We start from the raw sequence: 15311 nt of genomic DNA on the forward strand, positions 1-15311 counted from the left end.
AACTTCACCAATTATCAAAATTTCCACTGAGTTCCTCATTATTTCTAACTAAACAAAAGGGCCCATAAACATCATTTAAAACAACAATCCGGTGACAGTGTTATAGTGCCCTTTCAGTTCTCTTCGAAATTGCATTTAGAAAGGGAGCAATTCTCTACCAAAACCGGAAATGGATTTTATTTGTATTTTTTGATTTGGCTCAAACTTTGTGGGGGCCTTCCCTATGACCAAATAAGCTATTTTGTGTCATTGGTTCACCCATACAAGTCTCCATACAATTTTGGCAGCTGTCCATACAAAAATGGTATGTAAATATTCAAACAGCTGTAACTTTTGAATGAATTTTCTGATCAATTTGGTGTCTTCGGCAAAGTTGTAGGTATTGTTGAGGACTTTTGAGAAAAAATAGGCACACGGAAAAAAAATTTGCAGATTTTTTTATCAACTTTTTTTGCACTAAAACTCAATTTCCCAAAATACGTATTTTTTTTGATTTTCGAGATTTTTTGATATGTTTTAGGGGACAAAAATCCGCAACTTTTGAGCCATAGAGAAACATGGTCAAAAAATCTGCCGCCGAGTTATGAATTTTTGAAAAAATAGTGATTTTTGGAAAAAATCGAAGTTTCATGCAAAAACAAGTTTGACATTATTTTTTAATGCAAAATTGAATTTGCAATCGAAAAGTAAAAAAAAGCAAAGTAATCCACTTTAACGACCCCCGGGTCTTTTGTGGTCTCTGTTGCAAGTTTCTGCTCATTTCTAGGCGTCCGAAGGTTATGTGTGGTGAGTCACTCAAAACCTCTTTTACGCAAATGGACCGACGTTTTACTTCCCCATCCGATAGAAGGCGTGGTCAGGCAAATCTCGTCTCGAAAAATGCCACCGGGTCCGTCTGGGATTGAACTCAGGCCATACTGGGATTCAGAGGCTACCACGCTAACCACTAAACCACCGGACCTTACACTTTACAGATTTTTTGATAAAGGGCTCCGTTTTCAAGATATAGCCACCGAAAGTTTGATTTTAGCGAAATATTTGCAGTTTTTCAATTTTTAAAAATAGTGACCATGAGTGACCATCTCTAAAAATATTTTTTTTGAAAAGTTCAGAAAATTTGCTATAAAATTGTCTAAGAGACATTGAAGATTGGATCTTTGGTTGCTGAGATACAGCGGCTTAAAGAAAAAGAAACACGAAAATTGAAGTTTTTTACCCAAACAGCCCACAATTTTCTAATGACGATATCTCAGCAATTAATGGTCCGATTTTCAATGTTAATACATGAAACATTCGTGAAATTTTCCGATCTTTTCGAAAAAAAATATTTTGGAAAATTTTCAATCAAGACTAACATTTTAAAAGGGCCAAACATTGAATATTACGCCCATTTAAAATGCTAGTCTTGATTTAAACATTTTCAAAATATTTTTTTCGAAAATATCGTAAAATTTCACGAATGTTTCATGTATTATCATTGAAAATCTGACCATTAATTGCTGAGATATCGTCATTAGAAAATGGTGTGATTTTTTGGTGATATTAAGAAAACTTCAATTTTCGTGTTTCTTTTTCTTAAAGCGGCTCTATCTCAGCAACCCGAGGTCCAATCTTCAATGTCTCTTAGACAAATTTATAGCAAATTTTCCGAACTTTTCAAAAAAAATATTATCAGAAATGGTCACTATTTTTAAAAACTGCAAATATTTCGCTAAAATAAAACTTTCGGTGGCTATATCTTGAAAACGGAGCCCTTTATCAAAAAATCTGTAAAGTACTTTTCGATTGCAAATTCAATTTTGCATTAAAAAATAATGTCAAACTTGTTTTTGCATGAAACTTCGATTTTTTCCAAAAATCACTATTTTTTCAAAAATTCATAACTCGGCGGCAGATTTTTTGACCATGTTTCTCTATGGCTCAAAAGTTGCGGATTTTTGTCCCCTAAAACATATCAAAAAATCTCGAAAATCAAAAAATACGTATTTTGGGAAATTGAGTTTTAGTGAAAAAAAAGATGATAAAAAAATCTATTTTTTTCTCAAAATCCTCAACAATACCTACAATTTTGCCGAAGACACCAAATTGATCAGAAAATTCATTCAAAAGTTACAGCTGTTTGAATATTTACATACCATTTTTGTATGGACAGCTGCCAAAATTGTATGGAGACTTGTATGGGTGAACCAATGACGCAAAATAGCTTATTTGGTCATTGGGAAGGCCCCCACAAAGTTTGAGTTAAATAAAAAAATACAAAAAATAAAAATGGTCGAAATCGGCCGATTTCGTAGAGAGTTGCTCAAGGGCCAAATATGAACAACAGTTGGAGAGTTAAAAGGGGCTTATAACGAGATTTTTTTTAAAATTATTAGTTTTATTGCGAAAATCAACATAGAATAAGAAGCATTAAAGCAGAGTTGAGGATAATGATGTGTTTTATCGTATCATCAGTAAAATACCATCCGTCAAGCTTCTTTTCAAAGTTTTTTTGAAAAGGTCCTATAAACTATTGCGTTTCATAATCAGAAAAAAAACTCTAGAAATAGGAATTGAAACAAGTTGTCCACTTTTTGCAAGCGATTTTCTCGATCGCGGTTTTTGGTTTTGTGCCCTAATGGAATTTTTGGCTCGAAATGATCTAAAGTGATAAGGCAATATGTAATCCAAGATGGCGATGATTCTAAAAAAATTCAGAACTTGATTTAAACAAATCTGTATTTTCTGCGACCGAAAACATCGTTCCACCTTTTTTAAAACGATTGCCTCCGTAGAATTTTTGGCGATTTTTTTTTACACGCGAAAAAAAAAGTTGGAACTATGTTTTTGATCGCAAAAATTACAGATTTGATCAAATTGAATTCTGCAAAGTCTTAGGTTCATCTAGACATCCTCACAAATCACTGGAAAAAAGAATCGTAATGATTGGTTGAGTTATGCCCGAGAACCAGCGAGTTGAAGTTACCGTTCCAACTTTTTTTTGAGCCTTGGGAGTTGGAATGTTAATCAATGAGTGCCAACTAGGACGTCAATGATTGTACAGCATTCCTTCAAAAATTTCACTCAACAAGAAGGCAACCGGCACATGCTGATTCATTTTGGTGCAGAAATTCTTTTAACTGAATTCCTTACAGAGCATTTTAGAGTGATGATCAGTTTTATTCAAAATTGATCAACGGCTTTAACTTATAACAAACCCCTTAATTTTTTTTCCGAATTTTAAAATTGTTCTCTATGAAAAACATGTTCTGCAATCAATCACCTGATTATTGGTGATAATATTCTCATTTTCTTCTCCGTTAAAGCCTTTGGTTTTAACATTGTAAATTAGAGTGTCTGTGCCAGCGTTACGGATATGACTTTTTAAAACCAAGGTCATCCAAATCGCATCGGATATCACCATTTTGCGTCATAAACGGCAAAACAGTTGCGCGTGCACCGCAGTCAAGGCCGAGGAAGCGACTGTTGTTTTCCGATCTAATATTCCTTCTATTTTTTCAAATTTGTTTTCGCACTCCCTCGCTGTGTTTTGATTTTTCTGAGTGCGCGCTAAATGACCAAGGAAAATATTTGTGTCCTCGTGATCACACATCTGGCTTTTTTTTTTTTTTTGCTTTTTGGACAGCGACTCCACTCAACAAGCAAGTGAGCATTATTTTTTTGGGTGATGTTTATTTTAAAACTCTTCTGGACGCGTGGTTGCTTCCGTGGGAAAAGGTTACGACACGGTTCACGAACTAATCCGACGACTCAGCTCAATTGGCTTGGCTGACATTCAAAACTGAAATCGAAACTGACATCGAATCGAGGGGCCAGACCCGAAGTGTCGATAGACGGACGTCTGAGCCAGATATCGACGCATTTGACGCGATTGCACTTTGATTGTGAACGCGCAGCGTTCAACCTTAACATGCCACCGGCATTCGTCAATCAGGACCATCTTCCGGCACTCAGGGGACACACACTCGTTACTCACTCATTTTGTGTTGTGTAAACGTTTGTCATGTGATTGCAAAATGTCGTAAGTGCAACAAATACGTCAATTTGGAAACTGTTTTCGCTTTTTTTTTAAAGTGCATTTGCCAAAAACTCTCATTAATGACACCCACTTCGAGTGCGTCCCCGAACCCCTTCTAAATGACCGCAAACAAGGTTCACTTTCATCCCACAAAAACACACACACACAATATGCTGCTGGCTAATGCGTCGACGTTGTGGCCGTTTGTCACAAATTGAACAGAAAGATACTTTGATCTTCTGTTTTGAAGTTCAGATCATTAGTAGGACCAAGTGTCAAATATCTCGAATTTGAAGAAGAACTGTTTGAATCACTTAAGGACTAAGGGAGGGGCTTGGACGTTTTCCAGTTTATCTGATATTTCACGAAAACGTTTTCTTATTTCAGAAATCTAGCCTGACAAGTTGTAGCCAACATTCATACAGATCTACTATTCAACATATGGGATTAGTTGGTTTTAAAAAACTTCAGATTTTATCAATTTAGGAAAAGAATTTAAGTTTTGTTTTTTTTTTTTTTTTGTAAAGTCTGAGATGTGTCCGAATAAATTATCTGATTTTTAAATGAAGAATTAGGAAGACAAATATTGCCAAAAAATGCGTCAAGCTACCATAACGTCGCCGCAGTGGCGACACCTCGGCCGTTGTTGTTTATCACCGCGTGATGTGTCGATAGTTGTCGATGCGAAAAGTGGTCCAAAAATAACAACTTTCCGCAGTCGACGTGGTCGACGGAATCAATCAGCCGTAGAAATTGCGAACGACGGCGACGACGACTGTCACCTTAATTGCTCAAGCCCGCGTGACCTTTCGTAGATTGTTGCAATGGTTAAACCGTCGTTGGACGTCGCCTCAGCGTATTTGGAAGTTTTGTGTACACTGCCTAATGGTCTTCCTGAGAGAGCGTTTACCAAAAATAAACGCTTCTTAAAATGAAAGCGACATTCAGATTCTACTTATTTTTCTTCAAAGTGCACACATAATTAATTAAAAGGGGAGGAGATTAATTTGTTGAGCGTGGTTATTATTGCGGTGGGTTTTTCGTGGCAGGTCTCCAAAACGGCGGCGCGGGTGGTATTTTCGACACCTTGTTCCTGATGGTGATGAGGAGGTCGGAAAATGCCACAAAACGGCATGGAGCAACAGGAATGTTATTGGTCCATGAAATTTACGATCCTGCCGTGCCAAGGTGTAATTAAGTTATGAGCGGATCCTGGAATGATTATTATTATGATTCGCTTTCGGGGAGATGGTTCCGTACCGTTGAAGGTGGTGATAATTAAGTTGTTAGATCATCGCAGTAATGCTTGAATTCTTGTTTAATTCGTCAATTTTTGGTTTATCGATTTTCTCGTTTAAAAGCGATGAAAAATATTCTCCTGAGTTACCTCTCCAACAAATTAAACAAAAATGTTTTTCGTAAGTATTTTGTCAATTTGTAATTTAAAAACCGAAATTACCACCAACCACTAATCAAATTTACGCAAATCAACTCCACGCGGCGCGTGCATCGATCGATCAAGAAACCGGCGCAAATTTATGTTGATAGTGTGGTCGGACCGAGGAGTGGGAAGTTCTGCAAGGTTCTGGTGCTGAACCCAACCATGGCAAGAACCTTCCTCATACCACAGGGTGGAAACCCAAGAACGTTACGTTTTGCCTCGACAGCATCATGTTACCTTCTTCGCTCATGTTTTACGGTGAGAATTGAGCCGCGCTCTGGATTTTGATGTCCTGGCCTCTTGCTTTTGCCCTCAATCATGCGTAAACGGTCGTCTAAGTCGCATATGTGGTCGCCGACGAAGACGACGATCTCGTGTAACCGGTAGATTTACGCTTGATCGGTCACCGAACTGGCGGCGCAAAAATACCTTTGGCCAATAAAAATAGAGCCGCTGCATTCCTCACCCGACTCGGGGGGAGTTGGTTTCCTGGGAAAGGGGGCGCGCGAAATCGAATGCCAACTCTGCATTGCGATTGCCGATGTGCAGATTTTGGCGAGTTGATAACTACACCGCACGAGCAACTTTGTACAGAATGGAGGTACCGTTTCCACAGACAGATCCATTTCAAGTGCCCCCTCTTCTTCTGTTTGGAGTTGCTGCAGAGTCTACCTGGCCCTTTGGGATCATCGAATCGTCTCCGTAGACTATCGCGCGGGTTGAAGTTGTTGCTGGGTGCTTCCCTTCGGGGTAACCAGGTCCCTTGGCATTCAATCAACTAGCAGCTTTCCCCCCTCTGAGTCGTAACGAGAGACGTCGTTCATCGCCCACGCACTGCAAGTGCAATCTGGTGCAAAAGCTGGGAGTAGGTAGTTTCCCGGCGACGACGGGATCCTACACACTTGGCGACTTCTTGCTGAAAGAGTCGGGAAGTTCAAGTTGATCGTTGAACCATATCACACACAGACTCGAGGCGAGCTGGCTGGCTGGTAGACTGCGACGGAGACGACGAAGGGGAGGGATCTTGAGCGATCATGGCGACACGACATTCCTCAAGTGCGCATGTGGGAATTGATTTGTTTTCTCGCTAAAGGTGGGATGAATGGGATCGATTCGTCGGTCTAGGTGAAATGGATGCATTTAGTTAGGTACCTTTGCTGAGCGGAGGACTTTTGAGAAGGTGACTAATTTTATGAACTTTCGAATTTGGTAAGATTAAGGTGTTTTAACGTTAAATACCTCTGTCTCGAGCACATAGAAAAACTAAAAGATTTGAATTTTATCTTAAATCGCTAGGATATTTTGAATATCTTTCGAATCTCTGGAATATTTTGGACCGCTTAAATAATTTAATCTCTAAATATCTCGAGTTTCTTTGAAATCGAATTTCTTGAACAGTTTTAGTTTCTTGATTATCTTCTAAATCTCTTTAACATTTTGATTCGAATAACATTTTGTAACTTATGTATACTTTAGTCGCTTGATATTTTAAATGAATAAAACATTTGTAATTCCTGATATTTGATTTAAATTTTTGGATTATTTTTTAATCTACTGGAATTTGGTTCATATTTTTTTAATCTCTTCAATACTTTGAATCTCTAGAAAAATTTACTTGCTTAAATTTTGATCAATTGAAACTTTTAGTCCGTTTTAATTCTTTTAATTTTTTTGAGTCTTAATCTCTTGAATATTTAAATATTTAAAATTATTGTTTATTTTTATTTGAATTGAATCATTGAATCTCCACAGTATGTATTTTTTTCTTGCATTTTATGCACTTATCTATTGACACTTTGAAATCCTTTAGGAAAAAAATGCTGAATAAATTCATGTAAAAAACAAAAATACAAAACAAGTGAAGAAGTATTGTTTGTATTAATCAAAAGTAACCAAAATTGGCCTACTCAACGTAGGTTGAAGGAATCTAGAAGAATTAAATATTTATGTTCCTTGTCTAATCCAACATACAGTCCATCCAAAATGTAAACAAAATTGCACACACGTCGCAAACACGACCTTCAAAGAACGGATGGGACAAGCCGCCACCACGATTTAGAAAAAGACACAAAAATAAAGATAAATTTGCGCGCAATTTTGCGCAAAACGTTCATTGGACTGGATATTGACGGGTTTCTTTTATTATTTCCATGGCCGTCCAAACAAACTTCAGATTCGCAATCCGGCCGTTGTTCCAAAATAGTCCCGACTTTGACTTCCGGTCTTCGTAATATTTTTGCGAGAACTTTTACGAAAGAAGGTTTTGTAGATTTACTAGATGTGAGAATAAATGTTTAAGTTGGTTTTAAATAAGTGAAATTAAAATTTTCTAATTTTGTTTTCAATGTCATAAGCCCTTGCAAGAAGTGATTCCAGATTTGATTGACGTGTGCGTCGCCAAAAACTACGTACGCACCAGCAAAAACATTCAAGATTTGAAGAGAGAAAAAAAATCCGTGGAAATGCCACACCAACTTCCTTCCTATGTCCAAACAGCAGCTGCCATTAATAAAATTGCAGCGATTTTCTATTCCAGAAAAAAAATAGACGCAGAAGAAAATCATTCAAAAACACACGCGCCGGCATTCTGTCCAACTTTATGGGATTATAAAAATCAGAAGAAAAAAAACACGACGACCGCCGATGATCGACCAAAATAAACTTTCAATTTGTCTAATGGACCGCAGTGCCGAAATATTCGATTCCCAAAAAAAGGTTCAAGTACTTCGGCATTAGGTGCCCTTTTGGGTTATCTCTGCTCAGAAGAGTCGGGCCAAAGTGGCCAAACATGCAAAATCCCACGTGGCGCGGCCCTTTCTCCGTTCCAGCTCGGATTCGAGCGGAAAAATCTCAAGTACTTTAGTGTATGGGAAAGTTTAGCTGCAAATTGATTCAATCCTTTTCGAGTGGATTTTCGGCTTCGAATAAACTAAACGAGAAAAACACCGATCGGGAAATTAATTTCGGTGAGAGGATGGAAAAAAGCGAGATTTCATCAGGTTAAACTCTGGCAGAGCTCCAACGTTTGGCAATCAGCAGTGCCGGTTAACCGCTTGATGTGAATTGATAGCTCATGCTGGACACTTCAGGTTGGAATTTTGTCGAATTTAGCTAGTCTAAGTTTTCAAAGGCAGAGATGGAAAACATCGCGAACCATCGCGAGGGATTTTCGAAACAGAGAATTCCGTAAAAAGAATTCTTGAACTAAGTTGAGAACTTGTGTCTAGAAGGTTTGAGATTAAAGCAGCGGTTGGAAACGTCGCGAACAATCACGAGAAACCATCGATTCATCGAGAAGCTGAAAAACAACACTCGCGATGTTCGTGGCACGCAGGTTCGCGATGTTTTCCACCACTACAAATAGAATCTAATCTAAATGGCAGTTAAAGTGAGTTTTCCGGTAACCAAAATCTCCTCGTCATTCCAAAAATTGCAGAAAATTTTAAACTGTCAAAATAACTTGCATAATACATATCATTTCCCATCTCAAATTGCCCCACCATCACGATGACTAATGCAACATTTTTTCCTCGAAACTGACTCATCAACTTTTCCCTCAGCACAAATTCTCGCAGCCCATAATCCTCGCAAAAGAACGCGAGCACGCGAGCCACCCTCGCGCCAGAGAGGAAAAAATTAATCCCGATAAATAGTCCTTCATTATTTGGATGAAATTTTTCGCAAAAAGCGGCACTCATCCGGAAGTTAAGGAGGGCGCTAACGAACGCAACTTGTGGAGGAAAATCCCGGGGAGGGAGGTGAGGGGAAAAGTTTCAACATTTTCAACCCCTTCAGAGCGGTAATGAAAATGGGGTTTTTCCAACCGGCGATTGTGTGCGTGGCTACCCTGCGAAAAGAGTGCGAAATTAAAACCCCCTCTCGAAATGGTTCGGCGAGTTTTGGATTAGGGGGAGAGCGAGGGGAATTTGGGAATTGTGGAACGAATTTTGCGAGTTTTTGGTATCGGAGTGACCATCGCGAGTGAGTCGGAAATTCCGAGATGGAATCGTGTGACTATCGCGAGGAAAGTCGAAAAATCAGAGATGGAATTGATTACCATCGTGAGGGAAGTCGGAGCATCAGAGATGGAATCGTGTACCATCGCGAGCATAGTTGAAAATTCAGAGATGGAATCGTTTACCATCGCGAGGAAACTCGGAAAATCATAGATGAAATTGTTAACCATCGCAAGTGAGTTGAAAATTCGTAGTCGGACTCGTTTACCATCGCGAGGGAGTTGAAAATTCAGCGAGCGATGGTATCGTTAAGCATCGCGAGGAAAGTTGTAAATCAGAGAAGGAATTGTAAACCATAGTGAGAAGGTTCAATCTTACATGGAAAAGTTTTCGAGAGATACATCGCGCGATGATGTTTTACCATCGCTGAAACAAAAATTAATGAAACAATTTCAAATTCGTCTAACAATCGCCAAATTACCCCACTGCCACAATGCCACAGAGCCACGCGCGATTCTGCTTCAAGTGCGTTTCGACGTCCATTAATTCTAACCGGGACGTGTCCTGTGCCGGCCGACCGACCAGGACAGATTCCGTATGTTGGCGCGCTCCAGCAACAACCGCCTCGAGGCAGAGGGTTTGTGTGCGCAAATTTCCACCACTTTTCCTCTCTATTCATTGAAGGTTTTTTTTTATTCTGTCCTGAGGTTGCCTTTTTTTTCCCATTCTGGCCAAATCAAATTTTTAAGCCCATCGTCCGGAACTAAAAAGTGTGTGTGTGACGCGTGTGTTTGTGCAAGTGAGTGTGTGTAACTTTGGCAAACATACTGACGACTGACGGCAAAGGATGTTTGCAGCGCAGATTTGCATACAGTCGAGCGAGGTGAGGTGCGGTGGTTTCGGAACGTGACAGTACTTTAGCTCCTCGATGTACGACAGGGCTTTAGGGATGTAAGCTCGGAGGGGGGGGGGGGAGGACGCCTGCTAGTATACGGCAACATCCTGTTCGGCACACGGTTTGCGATTATGGCGATATGCGGAGAAGGTAAGGGTGGCGAAAATACAGTTGCGAATAGGGCGAAAATAGGGGCACACCGGTTTGATGTGAAGGGAGGGATTCGCACAATGTTTGTCTGGGATTGTGGAGTGAGTAGATAATACGATTTTTAATTTCATTATTCTGGCACGCTAGTGTTTTGAATAACTCGATCAGGGTTGAGGGGTTATTGAATTGACGAGCGGCAATTGTGACTTTGTACAGTACAAAAGATACTTTTTAATGGTCCCGCTGAACTGAACGAAAAAAATTGGACTAAATTTGGTAATACAAAACATTATTAAACACATTATGCCATTGATCGCAACGCTTGCTTAGAGCGTATCATAGAACTTACACCTTTCCAAAAACCGCCCAAATCCAAGCGAAACTTGTTTGGAGACATCGTGAACCTTTTCCATTAGACGGTTGGCACGGTGTTGGGAATCCGGTTCAGGTGGAATTAGTTTTATTCCCATTTATCAAATCCTAGATTTTGGAAAATCAACACATTTACATGGCGAAATCCAGTCTGAAATCCGCTAAAATCACCGTCTCCAAGCAAAGCGAAGCTATTATTGACAGACAAAAAAAAGTCAAGCGGCATAGCAAACTTGTTAAAAATTTGCTTAAAAATCATTCCACATCTAAATCGAGTCAATTCAGCTGAACCGGTTCATCCAACCGGTTGAAGATGGTTGAACATTTTTGGCAAAAAAATTTACATGTAAACTATCAACGTTTTTATTTTAATTCTTGAATAATTCATATGAATTAGATTTGAATCGATTAATTTACACCGGTTCATCCAACCGGTTAAAGAGTTGTACCGGTTGAACATTTTAAGCAAAAAAAAATGTATCATGCGACACATCAAACTTCCTCAAAATTCCTGAATAGTCATACTGTTTCAAACTTGAACCGATTTAGCTAAACCGGTTATCCAACCGGTTCAATAGTTGTAACGGTTGAAAATTTCAGACAAGACAAAGATGACATTTAACGTAAACAATTGCGTTAAAATTTCTGAACAGTCTTTATGTTTCAACAGTAAATCGGTCCCAAATCAGTCGATCTAACCGGTTGTACCGGTTGAACATTTCTGGCATAAAACGTGTCATTAAACGTATCTAACATCTTCAAAATTTCTAAACAGCCGTTATGTACTAAATTATAAACGATTCAAATAACCTGGTTCATTCAACTTGTTCAATAGTTGTACCGGTTGAACATTTTTGTCACAAATATACCATGTGACGTATCTAACTTCTTAAAATTTTCTGAACAGTCCGCATGTATAAAAAATAAACCGATTCATCTAAATGAGCTCATCTAACCGGTTCAATAGTTGTACCGGTTGAACATTTCTGACACAATAAGTGTCATTCGACGAATCTAACTACTTCAAATTTTCTGAACTGTCTGTGTGTATCAAAAATAAACAGATTTAGCTGTATGAGTTCATCCAACCGGTTCAATAGTTGTACATTTTTGTCATAAATTGTATCATGTGACGCATCTAACTTCTTCAAATTTTCTGAAAACCGTTCTGTACCAAATTTTAACCAATTAAGCTAAACCGGTTCATCCGACTTGTTCAATAGTTGAACCGGTTGAACATTTTTTGGAACAAAATGTATCATGCGACGTATCAATCTTCTTCAAATTTTCTGAGCAGTCAACGCAAACAACGTCAAAAGACGTTCCAGTCAACTGGCGTCGCCAACTTTAAGCTAATTTGGCCTCTTTGACCCTCTTCCTGTCGTCCCACACAGAAGAGTCCAGAGCTCACCCTGCTCTTAACTTTAATTGATGTAGACTTAGGGCGTCAAATTAGCAGCGTTCGCTGCTCGCTCGACCTGAAGTCCATCATCATCCAGCAGGTCCATTTCTCCATCAGCAGGGACCGATAATTGTCCCATGTAGGATTCCTTTCGCTAATTCCATAATTGCCCTCCACTGCGCGCTGTGTGAAATTTTGCGAGGCGAAATTCGCCAACGGTTTATTTTGGCCGCCGCCGGTGACCTTGACCGCCACTCGGCCGCGTACAAATACGTAATTTTTCCCTCCGCGGCCGGTCGGTCGGTGGTTGGAGGTCGGTCGGTGGCAAGAAATATCATGAACGTCATCCCCCAGGGAGAGTCATATTCGTTGGACAACAAGTGTACCGAAGAAAACAGCACGGGATCTCGGCTTGGTTGTTTACACCAAGAGGAGAGCGTGAGTCGCTTGTGTAATTTTACTAATTTTGCGCATTAGTGACGCGAGCCCGGTTCCGGCAAATTGTTTCGGTGGCCCCCAAACGAGATAGCGAGAGAGAGACTTTCCTCAAGATGACAGCGGCCCGGTGACGACGGATTGGTCGGTATTCCTGGGTTGGCGTGAAAAATTACTGTCATTATCGATCGCTGCTGGTAGGGTGCAGCAATTGGCAAGTGTGAATAGTTAGTGCTCATCACCTCGGAAGATGATTCTGAGGGCGAGGGAATGGTAAAACTAACCTCAAAATAAACAAAATCTACACCCAATTAAAATTTCTTGAACAATCCATGTCACATGAAATTCTGGAATTCTATGTCAGCTAATTACAACTTTTCAAGAAAAAATCGTTCAATTTCTAGAATCTTAGAGAATTATATTTTACCATAAAAACATCAATATTTACAAAAACAACACCCTAATGATGGCCAATTTGTCACAGTGGCAGACAGTTGCTCAGCAATAACCACATCAAACAAGGGGTGATCTGCTTTATGTTCTTTCCTCCAAATCAGCACAACCACAACAAACATGCGGTACCGCCACACTCACTCCCATTCTTTCCATATTTTTATGACTTTATACCTCGCTAACGTTTGGCCCTATCAACCCGAGCCCCTCTGGTGATTGAACGGTTTACAGCCGGCTCTCGCTTCCCACCAAGAAATAAAAATCCAATTTCTTCGAGACGCGGTCGAAAAAAAAATGAAATTTTCAACGCACATGTCGTCCCAAAATTTCCCCCACGACCCACAAATTGCCCGACCCTACTTTTTTTGCCCGAATAAAGTGGAAAAGTCAGCGCCGAAAAGAAGAAAATAATTCATTTGAAGTTTGTTTACCAAGTATGTTACCTGCCCTACAAGTGTTTTTCTTCGGCCCTGTTGTAATGGCGTTCAAAAAAAATTGAGTGTAGGAGGAAAATGGGAAAACTTGAAGGCGGGAAAACGGCACATGAGGCTTTTTTCTTATTTAATTTTTTTTGTGGAAGATTGTTTAAAAATATTTTTTTTTAATTTGCAGAACGGAGAAAATGGTAGGAACAAATCAAAATTTGTTCTACTAACTAAAATCTTAGTTGAGTTAGCCAACAAATTAGCTGCGTTAACCAAATTCTAAAAAAACAGCTGATTGCTTAAAAAATAGTTTTAGCTAACCAAAAAATTAACGGGTCAGAACAAAAAAGTTTAAAATTTATTTGGAATTATTGTGTTAATTTTTTTCAGTGTAGCACACAATCAAGCGACAACGGTGAAGGCGGTGAAAATTGGTAGCGATTTGGAAGAGGAATAGCTGCCCAGGGGGAGGATTCTTCAGGCAGACAGCCAAATAAAGTTTTTATGAACGCCACTGTTTCTGTACGATTAGATGGGTACACTGACAGAAATTTGCATCCTAAATTTATTAGTTTGGTTTTTGAAAACGCACAATGTGTAAAATTTCTTATTTTTAAGATTCTTGCTAATCTCTCCAAAAAATATCTTTGAAATTATCTTAGTTTTCAAATAGAATAATTACCCAGAATTTCATACTTTTTTCTATGTTTTTTTTGTTTCGATGAACTTTATTCATGCAAAAAACACAATTTTGCATAATTAGCTTTTCATACAAGACTTCAAGACTACAAACAATTTTGTGGGATGGTCATACAAAATGGACATGCGAATATTCGAAAATCTGTATCTTAAGAAGGGATTTTCTCAGCGAAAACAAAGGCATATTTTGCGCTACAGTTTAGAATGGTGCAAAATCCGGTACCGGAGGAATAATTTTTGAAAAAAAAATTAAGATAAAAAATTGTAATTTTAAGATAAAAAATTGTTATTTTTAGATAATTTTTTTTATTTTTAGATAAATAAATTAAAAACTTAGATAAAAAAAATTGGATAAAAAAAATTATTTTTAAGATAAAAATTTAAAAAAAAAACATTGTCAAACAAAATTTTAAAATATTTTTGAAAGCAAAATCAAATTTACACCACAAGCGTGCACAGGGTGGGGCAACATGAGGCAGTTGCCCCACCATCCTCAGGAATTTGTTCTAAAATTGGTTTCCATAAACGACGAAATTTCCAAAACGCTAATATTTTTGCCCCACCTTCTTTGAGGGTCTGAGCACGCTAGTGCTCGACACGAAATAAAAATTATGATCAGACCAAAATTCTGCTCCCACGCGGGTTGACAAAACCCCGCACAGAACCTGCGACGACATCGCGCACTTGACAGTGAACTTAGAAACTAGTTGCGCGCACGAACGTGCAATGGGCCGTGCCGAACGCGAAAATGGCATTTGAATTAAGCCGTCGTTGCTTGTTTGGTGGGATTTTGGCTGCGATTTGGTCGTTGTTTTGGAGAGCTCTGAATTCACTTGTGTTGGGCGGCATCATTTCCTAGAACTGACGTTGCATTGTTTTGTGGTGGGCCGGCATTTTCGTATTTTTGGAAGCAGTTCAAAATTATTTGGCTGTCGCTGCGAATTCTCGCAGTAGACGCAGTTTTGCGACGAAATTTAATAAAAGTTAAAGGCGCAGTAATTCGATCGATTTGGATATAATTTTTTTCAATCCAAAAATCAAAACTGGATCTTACAAATAAGCCTG

At 38.9% G+C, this 15311-nt stretch overlaps 1 protein-coding gene across 8 annotated transcripts in view; it reads right to left on the minus strand.

The window, feature by feature from the left end:
• LOC119767758 (A-kinase anchor protein 200) overlaps positions 1–15311 on the minus strand; it is a 157447-nt gene that overhangs the window by 17939 nt on the left and 124197 nt on the right. The window lies entirely within an intron of this gene.

The sequence above is a fragment of the Culex quinquefasciatus genome, chromosome 2, assembly GCF_015732765.1.
Source record: "Culex quinquefasciatus strain JHB chromosome 2, VPISU_Cqui_1.0_pri_paternal, whole genome shotgun sequence".
Classification (NCBI taxonomy): domain Eukaryota; kingdom Metazoa; phylum Arthropoda; class Insecta; order Diptera; family Culicidae; genus Culex; species Culex quinquefasciatus.